This window comes from Octopus bimaculoides, chromosome 14 (genome assembly GCF_001194135.2).
Source record: "Octopus bimaculoides isolate UCB-OBI-ISO-001 chromosome 14, ASM119413v2, whole genome shotgun sequence".
In the NCBI taxonomy this organism is placed as follows: domain Eukaryota; kingdom Metazoa; phylum Mollusca; class Cephalopoda; order Octopoda; family Octopodidae; genus Octopus; species Octopus bimaculoides.
Genome location: NC_068994.1, coordinates 36,393,031 through 36,412,351, shown reverse-complemented (window position 1 = coordinate 36,412,351; position 19,321 = coordinate 36,393,031). Strand labels below are relative to the sequence as shown.

The 19,321-nt window shown below is 34.1% G+C and overlaps 1 protein-coding gene across 3 annotated transcripts in view; it reads left to right on the top strand.

The window, feature by feature from the left end:
* The window catches only part of LOC106871760 (protocadherin beta-12), a 97,047-nt gene that overhangs the window by 57,996 nt on the left and 19,730 nt on the right, over positions 1-19,321 (top strand). Inside the window, exon 6 of one of the 3 annotated variants that reach the window (XM_052973089.1) lies at positions 7,010-7,241. The exons of the other annotated variants lie outside the window; for them this stretch is intronic. The gene's annotated coding sequence lies outside the window, so the exon portion shown is untranslated. Of the gene's footprint in view, positions 1-7,009; positions 7,242-19,321 lie in introns of those variants that run through there. 3 annotated transcript variants of the gene reach the window in all.

Genomic DNA, 19,321 nt, shown 5'->3' with positions numbered 1-19,321 from the left:
ATATTCATATATTTCTATGGCATTGTATTGTTCTCAGTTACATTGTATTGTTCTGAAATGAATTGAATTGTAGCGTTGTCTCTTTGTTGCTATTGAAACAAATAAAAGACATTATTGTTTATTATTTTCTTTCTTGTATGCCACACTGGATTTTGTATATAAATCTTGTGTGTTGGAAAAGCAACCATGCAGGAGTTCTCCCCCATCCTTGCTATTTGAAAGTCATTGTTGTCACTGTCAGTGGTAGTGTGTGCGTGCGTGTGTGTGTGTGTGTGTATGTGTGCATGTGCGTGTATGTGTGCATGCATGTGTGAGTAATATGCAGGTATCATTCTGGTGCACAATAACCACTGATTGTGTAGAATTGTTCGTTATTCTTGCTGTTGCTTTCTTTGCTTATTTTTCATCCTTTTGAGATGATTTTTTTTTTAATATAAATACTTCCTAAAAGTACAATTTTTTTCTAATTCTTAAGTTATGTGATGCTAGATAGCTATCTACTTTCTTTTTTATATTTACATATCATTCATCGTTACTCAGTACATTCCCATTTCTATAGGATCTAAAGCAGTATCCACGTCACACAATCTTGCTATGTCTAAGTTATTATATTTTGAAAACTTTTCAGTTTCTTTTAAAGATACATTTCTCTAAAGTACATGATATATCAATTATTCTACTCAACTTCTTCCTTTATTTTTTATTACAATATTTGGTTGGCTATCCAGTATTTTTCTGTATGGCCAAGCAAACGTTCATATAACCAACTCATTTTTATTCTCATTTTTTTCTAGTTGTTTGAATTTAATTACTGAGGATTTCTCAACAGTAGTAACTTGCTGGCTTCCAACAGAAGTACTCTGTTATTAGTATGATAATATTTTCTAACTTAGGCTTACATTACTTTGGTGGTATCTTCAATCAATTCTACCTCTGTACCTACTGACAGGTCTTTTATCACCCATAGAAAGATGGAAGTTGACCTTAACAACATGTTACTGAGAATGTAAAGGGACATAACCAAATTCCAAAATACATTGTATTTGGCACTCACTTCTCCCATATCCAAGCAGATAATTGTGCAAAGAAAACCCTGAGACATTAATAAAGAAGCAAAAAAATTTATATAATCAACAGTGATGCAAGTGGAGACCATAATATTGCTTAAGAGAGATGTGGGCTCTGAATGTAGAGGACATGCCAAGACTTGAGAAGAACAAAGCTGGTATGCTCTGCTGGATGTGCGATGTCTGTGTACATGTGTGACTGAGCGCTAGTGTATTGAGAGAAAATTTAGACACAAGAGGAATTAGGAGCAGCATGCAAGAGAGAAGACTGCACTGGTTTGGTTATGTGGTGCATTAGGATGAGGATAATGGCATAAACAAGAGCTGATCACTTGAAGTGGGTGGAAGTTGTAGAAGAGGGGGACACAAAATGAAGTACTGAAGGCCAATCTCTAAAAGCTGAGTCTTACAAATGAATTTAAAAAAGAGCAAGAAATATGGTGCATTGCTGTACTCAAGAAGGCCCTACCACTCACGTAAAAAGCACTGGTGATGATCTTTTTTTTTTTTTTCTTCTTTATAGGGTTTTCTTTACACAATTATCTGCTTGGATATGGGAGAAGTGAGTTCCAAATACGATGCATTTTGGAATTTGGCTATGTCCCTTTACATTCTCAGTAACATGATGTTAAGGCCAAAAAGCATAGGTACTGGTTCCATGTAAAAAACATAGGTACTGGTTCCATGTAAAAAACATAGGTACTGGTTCCATGTAAAAAACACTGATGCTGGTTCCACATAAAAAGCACTGGTGCTAGTGCCATGTAAAAAGCTTACAGTACACTCTGTTGGTACCATGTTAAAAGCACCTGTAATAATGGTCCCACATAAAAAGCACTCAATACACTTGTGGAGTGGTTAGTGTTAGGAAGGGTATCCAGCCACAGAAGCCAAGCCAAAACAGACAATGGAATCTGGTGCAGATCCTGGCCTTGCCAGCTCCTGTCAAATTGTCCAACCCATGCCAGCATGAAAAACAGGCATATGATGATGACGATGAGTAGTCAGAAGTTAGGTTAAAGCAATCATGTAGGTAAGCACAAATATTGCACCAAAAGTAGTCACAGCCAGCATGGCCTTTGCAAAAAAATATCAACACCATATGAATTCCTACATTGCTTGAAGCAGCCATTATTCTAAAAATAGTTTCTACTTGCTGTCATCTGATCTGATGAGAAAGAAAAAACATTTTACTTTCCAGCAGTCATCTTCACTGTATAAAAGAATAAAAGTTCATGGCACAATGTCACACATGTCTTGGGTAATGGTGTAGCTGACAACAGTACTAAACTGATAACTTTTTCTTATCAACCCAAGTGCAATGAAAGATATAGTCCACTTTGGTGAAGTTTGAACTCAGAAATGAAATGGATATAACTAAATACTTTTTAAAATTTAGTTTGCTGCACCTGTTGCTTCTTCCACTCCACTGCCTTAACAATAATAGATTTTAATATAAGTATGAGGCTACAGATATTGGGGCAGGAAGAGATGATTAGATTGACAGAAATACTTGAATGATACTTAGTGTATCTACTCTGGGAGGATGAAAGGCAAAACTGACATCAGTGGTTGGTGAACTCAGAATTTAAAAGGATGAAGGTATTTCATGTGCCACTCAACCAATCTGCTAATCTAATGCAGCAATAATAATAATATGCTCTCTGATTTAGGTGAGAAATAGTCAATAAAATTAACTTGACAAGTACTTATTTTATTGATCTCATAAGGTTGAAAAGCTGAATCAACCTTGTCAACATTTAAACTTATAATATAAAGACATAACTTAGTATGTCCAGCTCTCAGTAGATGATGTTATCCAACACCTTCAATAATATCCAACACCTTCATTCTATTTGCCACCAGTGTCCATTCATACTACAACGTATTACAATGGGATTACTAGATATACAGGGATAACGCAATTTATATAAAAGTGAGAGGCTGAGAGAAAAGCATTACACAATATATTACGACAACAAATTGGTAAATACAGATAAACAAAATAAATATATATGAAATAAAATATTAACAAATAAGGGTAACCTAATGAGATGCTGCCATTTAGGGTAGTTCAGGACACTCTTTTATATCAACTAACTTTTCTCCCAGTATTTAATTGCAGTACTCCTGAAAGCATTCTTGGTGTTCAGCTAAGCTCAAGTCCTGTCTTGACCATGAGCAGACTACTAATTTGTTTCTTACAAGCAGTCTGTCTTTTAAGTGTTAAACAAAATATGACCCTATTTTCCCAATCAGCTCATCACTCTCCAAATCTCACTTCAGTTTGTTCAGATAATCCAGCATCTCTTTATTAGTTATTCAAGGTAGCATCTTTTACAACTACTTAGAAAAAAAGAAAGCATCTTGGAAACGAGTAAACCAAGAAATATTTCAAAGACATAATATATGTCTACAAGACTGCTGTTTCTTTTAACCCAGCTAATAGGGTACATGAGCAAAAGTTACAAAAATCTCTTGCTTACAAACTGAAAGAAAATAACTTAACACCAAATAAATTATAAAACTTTTGATGGAGCTTTCTCCTAGATACAAGGTCAACTATTTTGAAGGGAGGCGGTTAATCAACTATATTAATCCCTGTAGTTCACTGGTATATGAATTTTTTTTACCCCAAAAATATGAAAAGCAAAGTTAACTATTGAACTTGAAATATAAAGAGCTATAAAGAAATACTGCTAAACATTTTGTTTACTACTCTTTCAATTCTACCAATCTATTAGCATTCTAATAACAATTATAACAATAATACTTTCTACTATAGGCACAAGGCCTGGATTTTTCTGGGGAGGGGGCAGTCAATCACATTGACTGGAAATTAATTGATCGACCTCGAAAGGATGAAAAGTAAAGTCAACCTCGGCAGAATTTGAACTCAGAACATAGCAGCAGACAAAATACTGTTAAGCATTTTACCCGGAGTGCTAATGATTCTGCTAGCTCACCATAATAATAATAATAATCCTTTCTACTACAGGCACAAGGCCTGAAATTTTGTGGGAGGAGAAAGTCAGTTACATCAACTCCAATACTTGACTGGTACTTAACTTATCGCTCTCGAAAGGATGAAAGGCAAAGTCGACCTCGCAGGAATTTGAACTCAGAATATAAAGATGGACAAAATGCCACTGAGCATTTTGCCCAGCATGCTAACGATTCTGCCTAAAAATCGATTATTATTATTATTGTGGCTTCTTTTGTTATACAAAAGCTTATAAAATATCAACAAATGAAGTTTCTTGCTACGTATCAGTGAATCACCAGCCCTAATTGATATTTTAGCCATTTAAATACTGTGCATCTCTGGTTGCTGGTAGGTATTACATTGAGATGCCCCCTGAAGTATCTTTTCTAATATTTCTTACCAACTTCTGTACTATCCAACACACACCACAAATATGTCTCCACTTTCAACTATATCCAAAACCCAAACTCACCTCTCAATAGTTAGTCCTATATGCAGTCTTTACTGTCCACAGCTCTGCCCACACCATTGTATTCTTCCATCAACTCAACATATTTTTCCACCATATTTTTCACTTCTCTCAGCCACATATCCCTTAGGATTGTCGACTCTATGATGACCATATAGCATGCCACTCTTTACACACAAACTTAAATTAAATCACTTCTACTGTTGACTTCATCTGTTTCCATTTCTCGTTCACTTTCACATCTCAGTCATCTGCTACTTCTGACATTTCACAGACATAAAGGGAGAGTATACTCTTTTCATTTCTTGCAGCCATTCACAAATTTAATACATTTTTGCTTAGCATTTCAATGTACTCTTTTACCAAAACAGTCATTCTCAAATTCATAACAAGTGTCCTCCTTCTCCTCTACCTCCTTGCTACTCCTGTCACCACTACTATTATCATTCTAAAAAAATCTATAAACTTGCTATTGTTTTATCTTGGGTTGGACAGCATGTTCCTAACCTATCCTGATATATTCAAAGTACATGCATGTAGCTAAATTAGAACATTAGCTTCCTATCTGCCAGACTGACTCTCTACTGAACCAGATGTGTTTTGACAGACTGTTCAGTCTATACCACATGTTCGTTCTTGCATTTTGAGAATAGCTTTTTCCTTTACTCATTTATCCTTTAAAGAATCATATTATTAACTTCATATTGTACATATTCAGGTCCTTTTGTTTGAGCTTGTTCTTCCAACTTTATTCTCTACTTACAGAATTAATTCTACTTGGATAATAAATTGCTTTGTAATACTCCACATGAATTTCTAGTCCCATATAACTGATTCAATGTATTATAACCAGTACTTTACCAAACAAAAGAGACAAAAGCATTGTCAAAATATTCTTAACCATTTCATTACAATTTTTTTTCTACTAAAATACAATCTATATTCAAATATGAAATAGAAGTTTCTCTTTCATATTTGGATTCATTCTAATGTATGCATACTCCCACATAGTTTGCATGCTATATGCATATAAGTTGTGGACTGGTGATGTGAGTCATCTCCAATCCTGTTCGGGTATCTGATTTTGATAAGCCACAAAAATAGTGAAACACTGATGTCCATATTGTCTGATGGAATTAGAGGTGAGTTGTCTTGTCTGTCCATGACTTTCAGGTGTTTTGGCATCTGACGCTTTAAGAGCATGTTGTCCACCATGCCAAATCACAGCCTACCAGCAGGTACATATGGCATGTACATTGAATATATGTGGTTGATAATGCTTATTACAATCTATATATCTTTCAATTAAATTTGAAAATAGTCAAGAATTTGGGGAGGTTTTGGTAAAAATAACTAATTTTCATTAATAAGCTGATGTTTGTAAAATGACTTGACAGAAGGTTGTTAAATAAAACAGGAGGATGTATTGTAGAACCAAAAATGGACTTATGCAGGTTGATATAAAAAGTGTGAAGGTCTTTAAATATATGTTTTTTGATTAGTGTATATGCAACATATATTTCAGAAAATATTCATTTATGTTTCTATGTCTTTTATCCATCTTTCAACTCTTATTTTGCTTATAAAATAATCAGAGAGTTGCTATATCAACTTTTAATATTAATTCCATTAACTTAAATCTAAATCAATTTACCTTTCTTTATATTATTTAAATTACATAGCTTTTGTTTTGGCCCTAGCTGAGATCCAATGATCAAACCATGTTAATAACAACCATGTTAATTTTTTTCTTTTAGTTTTTTTTAAAATATATTCTGGCATGGCATTGTGGTTAGGAAATTTGGGTTCAGTCCTACTGTTCAGCATGTTGGGCAAGTGTAGCTCAACATGTTGTACAGGCTGACCAATGCCTTAAGGGTGAATTTGGTAGACAGAAACTGTGTAGAAGCACATCATGCATGGATGTGTGTGTATGTGTATTTGTGTGAATGTGTATGTTTGTGTGTGTGTATGGTTGTGCACACACGCACATGCATGTATGCATGTCTGTGTGTGTTTTTCGTGTTTGTCCCTCTTTCCCCATCACTTGATGATTGATGTTGATTTGTTCATGGTCTCATGACTTAATGGTTCAGAATAAGAGACAAATAGAATATGTACCAGACTAAAAATTAGAACTAGGAGCAATTTATTTCATTAAAACTCTTCCAGGCAGTGCCCCAGCATGGCTGCAGTCAAATGACTGAAACTAATCATAGAGAATCCAGGACTACTTTGTCTGACATGTCCTCCCTTTTTTTTAAGATAACAGCATATTATATGAGGGAGATGACCATATCAGTTTGATTTACGTGATAGTAGTTGACAATGCTGCACCTAAGGCAGTCAGAATTTCTAACATCTTATCTATCCTTAATTATTTCATTTGACATTTACGTTCAATTTATTTCTCAAGATCATTTTCAATGAATCGTGGTTTGTAAGATGATCTATTTTAATGATAATAGGAATTTTCTCTTCTTGCAGAATATCAATGAATCATGGAACAAATAGCATTCTTCAGTTCTAATTGGACAGAAACCAGACTTCATGTTTGTGAGAGAGAGAGAGAGTTAATGAGACATTGTAAGCAGGCGTGTGTGTGCGCGCGCGCGTGTGTGTGTGCGCATGTGTGTGTGTGTATATGCACATGTGTGTGTTCCAGAAAACATGACTATGCTCCAGTTTTAACTTTTTTAATTAAAGTGGGTTTTTTTATTGTTCCTTCTTTGTGCTTTATGTTTTAACTGGAACAATACATTTCTTTGGTCCATCAATGTTTCAAGACTTTCCCATTAGTGAGAATTGGCTGTGCTTTTAAAAGCATATATTTTTTTTAAAAACTTATTCCTTTATACACAAAAGAAAAAAAAATGTTATGACAAAACATACATCAACAGTGCACTATAGGATTCAGACAAATTATTGAAAGCCAAATAAACTTAGCATAGAAGATAGAAAAACCACAAGTGGAAATTATACATCTAAGGAAAGACAACAGCAAATCACTAAATAATAAACATTTATTAATAATATTCTCATAGCTATTGATAATTTACAAACATCCCTTTCATGGAAAATAAGATGCATATAATGTAAAGAAAAAGTTTAACAGTTTCTACAATGTGAATCGTACTGCCAAGTAGGAAGATAAATTTGTTAACCCTTCACATGACAGGCCGATTCAAGATCAAATTTCCTTTCTCAACTTTGATACTTTCACTTACTAAGGAAATAGACTAAAATTGAAAGAGAGTTCAACTTGAACTAGTCTACCAACCGAGATAAAAGAAAAACAAAACAAAAAGAAAAAAACAATTAAAATAGATAATAAACTTAAAAGCTTATTCTAAGTTGAAAGCATTATACACAGATACACATAGCCATAAAAAAAGCACTTAATCTGAAACTCACTAGTTCTGAAAGACCTGGAAAACAACTATAAAATGTTAATATGCAAAAGCGATAAGAGCAATTTATTCATTATTATGAACAAAGATGGAAACATGACAAAAATTAACAATCTATTAAAAGGTAGCAGAAAATCCATAAAGATTATGATAAGTAAAATTTTGCAATTAAAAATGAAGCTTAAATTAATTACTGCTGCAAACACACAACAAGGAACTATTCCACACTACCAAAGGGAAAGACAATATATAAATAACCTACTTTTATGTCTATAGAACTGTAAAATCTATAAATGACACAGCTCTCTCTATCCCTTAATTTCCTAAATAAAATCAACAAGAAATTAGTTTGAAAATCATTTAAATAGCATTAAATAGTATATACTGGTGAGGTATGCTGCATTAGATGAGTTCTTAGCAGTATCTTAAGACAACTCAGTATGTTTAATTATCTGATTGAATATTTTTCTGTTATACGACTAATGTAATATACTAATTTAAATTTTATGATATAGAAGGAAAATTTTAAAACTAGGAACTGAAACCAGCCACTATACTTAAGAAACACTTATGAAAACTACTGCACATCATTCCCTTAATTTTCCACCAAGAAGTTTCTGGTATTCTGTATTGCAAACATAAATGATATCATAAGGTCATTGTATGGACAATATGGACAATAGTGTCACACTGTAGCCAGCATAGACAATAGGTTCATAATATAATACAGTTATACTATGGCCAATATATATCTTAACGTCATAGCCAAATACATATCCACAATTTGCACTAAGCATGTGGATGATATCTTCATTGTGATCAGACACACAAGTTTATTCAAACCTACCTCAAATCATACATTTGAAAGGCACATTAGAAACACTTGGTTTGAAACAAAATATAGGACTACATTTCTATATTTAAGAGATGAGGAATTATTTACACTTGTCCTCATCTTGTTTGTTTCAGCTGATATACACTCCAGCCTTCATAAGGTGCCCACGGGCATATGACGTAGTGGTTAAGAGCGTGGGCTACTAACCCCAAAATTCTGAGTTCGATTCCAGGCAGTGACCTGAATAATAATAATAATAAAATAATAATAATAACATCAAAAAATATCTTAGGAATGAGAACCCAGATTCGAAATTTCCTCAAGACACCTGATGAAGGCTGGAGGGTACAACAGCCGAAATGTTGTATTAACAACAAACAAGATGAGGACAAATATCTGTCAAATGTAAATAATTTAAATCATGAAAATATAGGACTGTCACTGTGAGAACACTTGATTATAGTTTACTGGATCAAGGCTGATGTGGGATAAACAACAACAGAACAAAGTAAATAGAGATTTAGATGTGTCAATAACTCCAGATGTAAATGTAGGAATAGGATATTTCTTTAGAAGAATACATCAGTATACACTAAAATCATTCATAAATAGCTCTCTATATATAAATATAAGGAATATCAATACATATATAAAACCCTGGTTATGAAATTCCTGTTCAGCACAGCACCAGTAGCCCAAATTAAAATTAAATAGAATAGAAAAGGCAATAATTGATAATAGAAAACTTAACAGACCAAATTATACATTACACATAACACCAAAGAAAAGTCAACCAATATTTATTTGTTTAACAACAAAAATTTCATGAAACAAAACACAACCTGCATCATAGCCAATCATAATCTAGCTTAACAATATAGCTGAGGGGAAATACCTCAGAAGGGTGTTCTACACACTAAATACAAGGCCAGTAGGATGTGGAATATATAATATAGTGAGTTATGAAAACTGTTATCAACTGATATAATCCAAGCAGTTAAAAGACAAGACCCCATTTTGGTGACGTTTAAAATCTTTAACAAAGCAAATGAGAAAGATCTAAAAGTAACAATCAAGATAGGTAATTCCAATAGCATCAGACATTTCAAATATTCGAACCTTATAAACAATGAAAGCTAAAGTGGGTCTGATCTTTAAAGTTAACAAGTGAAAACAACATGATTGAGTATAATTAAATCTCCCCAGTGAATCATTTTCTACATAGTCAGCACATGTAAAAGTAACTAATATATACCGTAAAAACCTATGTAATTTGTGCACCTATGTAATTTATGAAGGTGATTTTCAAGATAAAATTTGTTAAAAAATGCTTATACTCATGTAAAATTTGCACCCAAAAGTTTTCAGAATTGCCGATATAGCCAGGTGAAAAAGGCTTTCAATTTAGTTGTATTTAGCTTAATTTCACATACTTTTGATTAGATTTTATAAAATTTTCATCAAATAAAAATAATTTCTGTTTAACAGACACTGACATTGAAAGCTATTAAATTACAAAGTGTTTGTGTTGTCATTAATAAACTTTATTTTACATTTCTTGCCCACAAGAGATTATGTCTGATCTTTAGCATACTGCTGTATGTCTTCTTAAATCATGATCACAGGAAAAGCTGTTGATAAGAATTATCAACAAAAGCAATGCTGGTAAATGCGCACAGGTGTTGCATATTAAGTTTAATTACCAATAAACATCAGCTTGGATAACACTTTACTCAACCGACAGAGGAAGGTGACCGATCAAACTGATTATGTGAACAGCATTCTTTTCTGCCTATTCTTGTTGGAACCTTTGATATGGAGTATTGGAATTTTAATCCCTTTCTCACTTATAAAATGTCAAGCAAACTTAAAAATTTGTCATTACCATTATTGTCAGTATGGGCAGAACTTATGAATCGTTTACTGCGAAGGAGAAATTAAATATGTTGAATATACATTTGAACGTGGTAATAGAGCTGCCAGAAGGCATTTTAATGTTAATGAAGCTAATGTTCGAAATTAGTGTAAACAGTACAACAAACTTAAAACTGCGCCTAGTAATAAACGGCCAAAGTAAAAATATATATCAAGATTATCCATATCATTACATTTTTTTCAGTCAGGAATATCCATATCACTATGTATGTCAATGGTGCTTTATTGCAATAGGTAGAAACTCTAAGCAATGTAAAATATGGCCAGGACTGTGTTTACCACCATGAATGTCAGACTTCAAAAAGTATTAAACATTTAATGGTTTTAGTAAATTTATACAGAAAAAGTAAGCATTATACTGTCCAGCATAATTAAAAGTCAACTTCATTATATTTAAGATATTACTTTGTTCTGTAAAAACCTATTCTGACATTAAATAAGTCAACTTCCAGTACGAATGTTTACATTTTGTACATCTTTTTTCAACAAAAAAAATTTCAAAAAAATTCTGGAAACAATCAGCTCATGTAATTTACTCACCCACTAAAGTTTATTTTTATTTTTGTGAAAAAAAAGTGCATAAATTACATGGGTTTTTACAATATATTTACAGAAATAGTGGGAATATAAGTGACACTTGTTAGGAATAAATGTCTAAGAGGAATACTGTATGCTCTATATAAATATGATATAATATAGATGAAAATTTGAGATGAAAATCTGAAAACAGCTATAGTATTATCACAGAAATTAGTAGATAAAATATCCCACTTGAGATGTTTAAACTTTACAAAGAAACAAAGGAGATAATTCTGATAAGATCAGTTCACTAAAATCTTTGAACAATATAAACAAACAAGATCTATTCCAATCTTCATCTTTGAAACCAAATAGTGAAAGCAACATATATATTTCTATCTTATTAGACTCATCAGTGAAACATATTCTATTCAGCAAAACTGCACTGCTTTCACCCATTAGCTTAAAAGTCCAAATCCATTCTAATCTACATTGTCTATAGTGTCCATTGTCTATAGTGTCAGCTGATCTTTTGGGAATTATTTCCCTCACTAGTTGGTTTTAGGTTTTAAGCAAAACTAGAGGGAGTTTTTGTCTACTAATTACTTGAATATTGCCAGTTGCTCAAAGTCTTTCAACTCCCAACATTACAAATGTGAGATACTACTGCATTAGCATTATTAATATATTGCAGAAATACATATATTAAACTTCTTATTATCACTACAAACCACAAGCCTGCAAGCTACTGAATAATCTTCAGTCAGATGACTAACGTCATATACTAATTCTAATGCAAACATGAACATCTTAAATTTATTCACTCTAGCAGCTATATTTCTCACTAGATGGTCATGCATCTATAACAAGGAGCCAACAAAGAAGTTTCTATTCAGATATTGAAATTGCTGAAGATAGCAGCCAATTTTTGTTTTAAACTACACCCTATCATCTTAAAACAAAAGTACAAGGAAGAACATATTTAATAGTGAAGTCTCAGACATAGAGAACAATAAGACTGTCTCAGATGAAACACCTCTGGTTAACTTCAGTCAGGGCTGATTATTGGGTTAAATAATCACTATAAGCAAGAAGCTATTGTTGCACATCCAACGACAACAAAACAGCACAAATAGGAAGAGAGTATTAGTAGTACCTCTTTAAGGCACAAACCAAGCTAGATCGTATCAAGGTTAATTCTCTAAGTAGCTTTTTATAACTTAGTCCATCAATATGATTCTTTGATACTTTCTTTTATCTACTTTGTCCTTGTAGCAGATGCTGACAATACTGCTATGCTAGTCATTAGGTATGACACTTCCCTCTAGCATCTGTTCTAGTTTGCCAGAGATTTTCAGAATTTAGCAACTCCATCTAATCATCCAGCTGCCTTCCCTGTTCTCATATCTTCAATTGTACTTTTGACTGTACAGCTGTCAACTTCAATAGCAGGTCTCTGGGTTGAGACTACTTATGGTTGTTCTCTCTCTCTCTCTCTTTGAGGCATTTACCTCATTCTTCCATAGCATATTCATACCTTTTTCTATGTGTCAGTGAAGACAAGTGTTCCATACACACTTTTCTTTACTGACCTTTCAATTCTCTTAGGATCACTGCTTAGCAATATGACACACCTCATATTTCTGATCTTCATGTAACAGACCATGATGGTGGACAATGAAGTAGTGATGCTAGAGCTGTGAAATCTAGCATGCATTAATTTCAACATTTCTTTTTAATAACTGCATTGTTTCTTTCCATGTAAATTGACATCTGACTATTCAAAGAAAACTTCAAAAGTAACTAGTAGTGACTTCTTGAAAATGGACAAAATTTGACATCATGGTGGTATCAAGTACCTGAAGAAAAATGGTTTAGTACCCAATAACATTGATGCTGACAGAGCTGTCACATTAGGGGATGATGCTCCAACTGTATCAACAATGCAAAAGCGGGCAGATGAAATTAGGGGGGGAAAGGTGAGTCTTGAAGATGACCCAAGGTCTGACTATCCTGCAACTGCCACCCCCGAGGAAAATATTGATCTTACTCACTGATGGATGACAAGCAGTTACCTTCTGAAGCACAAGTCCAGGCAAGGTTGTTTTATAGAAGACCAGCAGTCGCCATGCCACCAATGTTATCCAAGGGAAAGGCAATAGCTGATACAGCTTGGCACCAGTGATGTCACAACTCGTTTCTTCAGCTGAGTGAACTGGAGCAACATGAAATAAAGTGTCTTGCTCAAGAATACAACACACAGCCCAGTCTGGGAATGTCCTTGTTCCATGCTGGCATAACTTGGATGGTTCAACAGGATCTGACAGACACAAGACTACATCAGGTTTCATTATCTGTTTTGGTATAGTTTCTATGGCTGTATGCCCTTCATAACAACAACCACTTTACAAAATGTGGTGGGTGCTTTTTCATGTCACCAGCACTAGTGAGGTTGCCATATAGCTTTCAAGACTATGAACCTGAGGAGATTGCTTAATGCTAGGAAGTGAGGGGTAAAAGTATGAAAGAAGGAGTCAGAGCAGAACAGGTCTCTTACAGTCAAATTACTTTTTAGAATTGAAAGTGGGAGAAATCAGGTGGAGCTAAAAAATATAAATTGTTATGATGAGGTGTTAGAGTGCACCCCCAAGTTACAATGTGGACAGAAATGAATGGGAAAGCGATGTCGGAACTGTGGGTAGGTGGAGGTTGCAAGAGAGCTGGGAAGGCAGAGAAAAAGAATGGAGGAAGGGAGGTAGTTGACCACTGTAAAGATAAGGATAAGATTGAAGGGTGAATGTAGTGAAAAGCGGATCACCAATGATGCATAAGTTTGGGGAAATAGGGAGAGTAGGAGATGATTGATAGTGCAAAGTAGCAGAATAGTAAAATTGATAGAGAAAACAAGAGAGAGATGACATGTGGATGGGTAAGTTGCAGAAGTGTGAGGGGAATAAGAGAGAGGCAAGTGTGGTGCATGTGGGGAGAGGTGTATGGGGGTGATGGAGCAAAGATAATCTGGTAGCTGGTGGTAGGTGACCAATTAGAGTGTGGGTAGAGAGAATTCTATTAATGGCTGAAAGATGGATAACGAATGAAATGATTCTGGATAGTTAGTCTTATCAAGGAAAAAACTACAGTTAGAGAGATGATAGGTGGTGGAAGTGTCTTCAAGAGGGAGAAAAATGGGCTAAGGGTCTAGTTATGCATATATATATATATATATATATACACACACACACACACACACAGAATGCTACCAGAACTTAGTTTTGCCAAAGTAGGCAGGTCTTACTAAGAACCACAACTTGCCAGTCATCCCAAAGATGTTGTCTTCACCTTCATGAGGTTCGAGATCTTGAAATCAGTTTCACAACTGTGTCTCATGTCATGTTTTCCTGGGCCCCTATCTTCAGTAAGCTCCATCCACATTAAGTGATCACCACTTCTTTATACAACTGTTCTCATTTATTATGCATCAGAAACGTATGCATGTACATGCGTATGCATGCACATGCAAGTACAGTGAGTTTTCATTTAACAATATTAATGAGGGGAAGGGGTGTCCATTTTAACCAATTGTCCAAATTAACAAATGGCAGGCATAACCACAATGGCAGGCATAACCACAATGGCAGGCATAACCACAACCGAACCCACTTTATAAAATTTTTCAGAGACACACCTTCAAGGGTGCAGAGACAAGTTATGAAACCCTTTAAGAATGAAACATCATATTTGTATTTATTTGTTTTAGTTCAATGAATGAAAAAATCCACTCCTCTCTTGTCAGTCAAAACTTGCTCATGATCACTGCACCACATACTCATGTTCAATATGCAGAATAACCTTAATCTGCATTATGAAGCAAAACTCAGAAATATTTTCATCATGCTATCCAAAATAAGGTTGATAATGAATAATATCAATTGGAATAATGTCATGAGTTGTTTTTTTTTTTCTTTATCTTGTGCTGAAAATTACTGAACAATCAAAGTAACTTTCAACATCAGATATGAATATAGAAAAAAGCATACACTTATACATCCTCTATCTCAGGCAACTACCTACTGCCGCCAAAATTAACATGTCCTCTGAAGAAATTCACTCTTTCAAATTCGAGGTTCAGAGAGGCCAACTTTACTCAACATTCAAAATTACACAACAACATTCAAAGTTACAAGAACTTACAGTCAATAATTTCAAGAGTTAGGTTCATTCAACATATGTAAATCTTCAGATCCAGTGACGGGGAAAATGCTGCTTCATGCTTTGCTTCATCCTAAGACTTCAAGAAGAAGAAAATGACCAGCACAACATAACTGAAACATACCACATTTAGGTAACTAACATCTTTGTCTCTGAGTGAAACATATTGAAACAGTCCCATTTATTATTTAATAAGACTAAACTTTCATGCTGATAACATCAACAGATCTTCCTATTAGCTCATTTGAAGTCATCAATTGATAGCACTGTCTCCTAATTTTTACCAAAATTCTTCAGGAATTTCTAGCGAAAGCAAGGGAGACTACTCTTATCTGCTACATGAGAGATGTTTTGTATTCAGCAGGCATCAAAATGCTTCACTATCATCTATCAAATATCCAAATATTGAGTTCAACACAACACAAACTGACATATAGGAACAAACTTTATATATCATCCAATGAATCTCAGCCTTCTTCAGAACTTGAAGGTTCCCTCATACTCAGTCAAAAGCATCTGAAGGATCAGGCCTGATTTTACATCTATGAATTCTAATTTAAGTCATTGCCTGTTGATACATACATAAATGTGTGAGTGTATGCATGGAAATAGTTAACAAGCATTAAACTTCACTGACCTGGTCCTATTTACCCATCTCCTTCATAAGGTTCATTGTTTTGGGAGCAGCCTTCAAAATGCTGAACCTTACAATGGAGATGGCAGAGGACCAAGATATGTAACATAATTCTGTACTTTAGAAGACCCATCTGCCATAACAGAATTGAGATCTTAAAACCAAAGTAGTATGGTAAAAGCACATGTGATGGGGCCACATAAAAAGCACTCAGTACACTTGTAGAATGGTTGGTGTTAGGAAGGGCACCCAGCCATAGAAACCAAGCTATAACAGACTATGGAACCTGATACGGCTCCTGGTCTTACCAGTTCCTGTCAAGCCATCCAACCCATGCCAGCATGGGAAACAGACATTAAAGGATGATGATGATATATTCTCTAGTGCAAACATGGTATCTTTAAGATAGCATGTTTTACAATGATTTGATATCATTGTATTATATATACTTATTGTGTAAATGCATAAGTACACATATGGCATGTTTGTGGGAAGAATGCTGGCAAGACATGCAACATGAACAAAGCTCAAATGTCAGTTGTGAAAATGTTAAATAAGATGAAATGTGCAATTATGTTAAAAGAACATGCATTTATAAAGCAAAGAAAAATTACTACCTAAATACTGCCAATAAATTTATATATGTACACACACTCCAATGCATTTTTAATACAGTTTGTATTTGTTACTAAACACAAAATCATTGTAAATACAGTTATCCCAGTTACATTTATATGTAGTGAAAACTTGAGCCCATCTCATTCACATTATTGTCACCCTTTTGATGCAGACCAAACAAAAGAAGTGCGTTGTTTGTTTATATATTACATGCAGTTACATAAGCAAATATCGCTTAGTGAAATGAAGCAAACGTATATATAGATACTCAATAGCAGTGTAATTTTAGTATTACTTATGTTAAAGCAATGGGTATATGTACACAAATATACCCCAGCAAATTTGTTTTCTTACAACTTCCAGAAAATTAGGTATTTTTTCAATGAATTTTCTACAAATATGCTTCAGATGGTGTAGATTCAGATTGTTTCACAATGTGTTGTGAAAAACATTTTTCTGAAGGGCAGAGAAAGGAGTTTAAGAAAATTCACACAAGTAAGTTTTGTTTCATCATGAATTTCGGAGAAAATGGGTATTCTTAAATGAAATTTTTAACAAGTATCTTTCAGAGTGTGTAAATTACGATTATATCACAGTTTGATATGAAAAGGAAACTGATGAGCACACTCACGTACATACTGACACACATCACAATTGTTTTTGAAATTTCAAGTTTCATTTTGTTGATGAATGTGATGTGTCAATATGTATGATGTGTACGTCCACCAATTTTTTTTTTCTTTCTTCACATGAAATTTTGATGTAATCTTGATCTACACACTCTGAAAGGTATTTGTGGAGAACGTACATTTTTCTGAAAGTTATAAGGAAACAAAGGCAATTTGCATGAATTTTCTGTGACCCCTCTACCCACCCAGGAAAAATATTTTGATATAATTACAATTTACACCATCTTAAACATATTTGTAGAAAATTTCATTAAAAAATATCCATTCTTCTGGAAGTTATGAGGAAAGAAATTCGATGGGATACATGTGTAGGTGTACCAAGGAATGTAACATTGATTTTCAGTGGAATGCCAGCGTACTAGTACAGTACTGAATGCATTTTCTTGAGTGCCAATACTAGTGAAATCAAATATTCCTCAATGAGCACAATAAGAAAGAACTTATAACCCTACATTTTCTTTGGTCATAACGTCAACCACATTATCCTGGGAAGAGTAGACACAAATAATGTCTCAGAAATTACTGCTTGGTAAGCACTGTGCTATCTCAAAGTTCTAGAGAAAATTTTAATTGAAACCACGTACACATATAAAGAATTATGTAAATAAACTTTCATACATAACATGCATAAATGTGTGTGTATATGCATACACACACACACACACACACACACACATATATATACACACAGTAGTACCTATATATATAAAGCACGATTTATTCTTGATCAGAGGTGTTCGAAAACTGAGGTACTGCTGTATTAAATGAATATGAGAATGACAGGAGATAAAACACGATTTATTCCTGATCTGAAGTGTTTGAAAACCAAGGTACTACTGTATATATTTATATATATAAGTGCTAGTATGGCTGCGTGGTATGAAGTTTGGTTTCCCTCCACATGGTTCTGGGTACAGTCACATTGAATGGCACTTTGGGCAAGTGTTTTCTACTATAGCCTCAAGTCAATTAAAGCCACGTGAGAAGATTATGTAAATGGAATCTGAGAGAAACCTGTCATATATATATATGTATGTATGTCTTTGTCATTTTGTTTGTCTCCAACCACTGTTTGACAACTTGTGTTGATGTGTTTGTGTCCTGTAACTTAGCAGTTCAGCAGAAGACTGATAGAATAAATACCAGGTTTAAAAAGAAAAGAAATACTGTGGTTGATTCATTTAGCCAAAATTCTACAAGGTGAAGCCTAAGGGCCTGGGAACAGGGGATGGATGGAGTGCATTTGCACCCCCTAAATTTTGTTGGGGTGCAAAATTCAATACTGCACATCCTACTTACCTTCCCTAGGCTTAGAAAAAATAAGAACAAAGAACTAGAATAAATGAAAAGAAACCCCCACCAAAATCCCTAGAAAGATATATTACTGAGCTAAAGCATCCTCAACATTGAAAAATGAAATTAAATTACATATATATGTGTGATTGTATAACAACAATATAACAACAAAACAACAAAAACCAAGGCCACTCCTCAATACTAACACAAGTAAAGAAATATTAGACTCCACAATTAAAAGTCCTTCCCTATGTAGCTATCCACTTTCTCTTCCATCATCTTGTCATTATGTTCTACTGCTATTACCCTTACCACAACTAGACAATAGGAACAACATGATCGGCATTGGCAGTCACTCATCAATACTGGAACAATTGATGACCTATTAAACAACACAATCTCTAGCTCTTCTCCTCAGTCAGGCCACTCAAATTCTTCTTAGAATAACACAAGAGATCCATCATCATCATCATTGTCATCCTGTTGTACTGCTACTGCCATTACCACTATTACTACTCCAATTAGTGAAGAACCACTCCTTTCACCCTGCTCCCCACAATCCACTTCAATCTGAATGTATACCTAACAGCTCCATGATAAATTTGCCAACTGTAAATAAAGTAAAATCATGAACACATGAAACCCTAGAATATG